Consider the following 1,644-nt stretch of genomic DNA (forward strand, 5'->3'; position numbering starts at 1 on the left):
CAGGGACGGATGTCTTTTGTCTTCATATTCTGGTTTTCCATTTGACCTTGTGGTGCACATGGCAAGTGCTCAGGTGTGGAAGTCCCCTTCACTGGCAGTCTGGGAGTGTGTCCATAAATCCTCAAAATTGGCAAGGACCTGTGAGGGCTCAATTTAAATTTTGTGCCACTGCAATGTAGTATACATTGCCTATCAAGAGTATTTACTGGGAAAAGATGTGAAAGGACACTCAAGAATGAGTGTTAAGGTCTGAAGTGATGAGAGGTGAAAGATGGGAAGGAAAACATTCTCTTAAGAAATGCAGGTTACTGGGGATGCACTGCTGCATTTGAATACAACTCCCATCTGAAAGGAGTCAATGTAAATTGCTTGCAGGTGAAAGTGATAGTTCATCAAAATGTTGATTCCAATGAGCAAGATAAAGGAAAAAAAAAGTTTAGAGGATGGGAGTTGTGATCCCCCTGAAGTGTTTTTCTTGTTTTTTTTTTTTTTCTTTCTTCTATCATATAGGGCTAGGAATTTGAACACAGGTCTTTCCACTTGCAAAGCCAGTGCTCTACAGGATGGTCTATACAGTCAGCACAGGAATAGCTAGCTGCTTTGAGGTACATCACTTGATCTAGTCAGGTTCTGTGTCTCTGAAGTTCTATGAAGAGAACCAACCCTAGACAAAGATAATCAATGACTAACGAATTCTTAATTCTCATTTTCACAACAGTCTTCCAAATAACGTTTTTTAATCTCAACATCTACAGTCTAGGTGTGTGTCCTGTGGAAAGAATTATCCCATCTTTACTTAAGGAGGAAACCGATTGTAGTTGATTCCTGAGAAGAAAGTTTTATCACTGATCTATGGAGGACAGGGCATGAGGAGAGGCAGGACTATGCGGGTATTAGAAAATGCTCAGGTTGTTAGTATGAAAGGAGATTTATTGGATCATTCGCCAATGCATCCCCATCCATTACATTCACAGTCTACTGACAACTTCCTTGATTTTTTTTTAATTCTCTTTTTGGCATTATAATTTTGGAACTTCTACACAGCAGAGTGCAGTGCAAAATTACAAACTAGTGCTGGTTCTGGATCTTGCCTATCATCAAAGGTAGGTGTGAGGTAGAGGAAGGTGTTTCTTCTAGGAAAGGCCAGTTTCCTTCAATGAGGGAATGCCTCATCAACTTAGTAAGACCATATCAGAAATATGAAAAGGCAAAGGCAGGTGGTGATGGCACTCAAGCTCTGGGTTGCCAGGACCCATATTTGCTGGCAGTAAGGAAACATTCTTTCTCCAATTTCAATCTTTCTCTTGGTATGTTTTTAGATTTCACTCTCAAGATTTGTTACAATGAGAAAAGGACTGAAATTCATATCCCTGATCGCTCAATGATTCAGTTGCATTCAGTTACACTGAGGACAATGCCTCACTTGGTTACCAATGCTCCAGTGACATGAAAGCAAATAATGGGAGAGCTCCTCTCTCCAGGTAGATGGGACAGTCAATGGTGATTTTGAGTATGAATGGCTAGAAGATAACAGACTCAGGATGGAGAACAGTTGGTTTCTCCCTCCAGAGGTGTTTTTGGAGCCTTGAGCAACTTGGAGATTGAGGAGTGTCTCCAGTCACCTAGTGCTTGCCCCTCAGATTC

The sequence above is a fragment of the Sciurus carolinensis genome, unplaced genomic scaffold, assembly GCF_902686445.1.
Source record: "Sciurus carolinensis unplaced genomic scaffold, mSciCar1.2, whole genome shotgun sequence".
Lineage (NCBI taxonomy): Eukaryota > Metazoa > Chordata > Mammalia > Rodentia > Sciuridae > Sciurus > Sciurus carolinensis.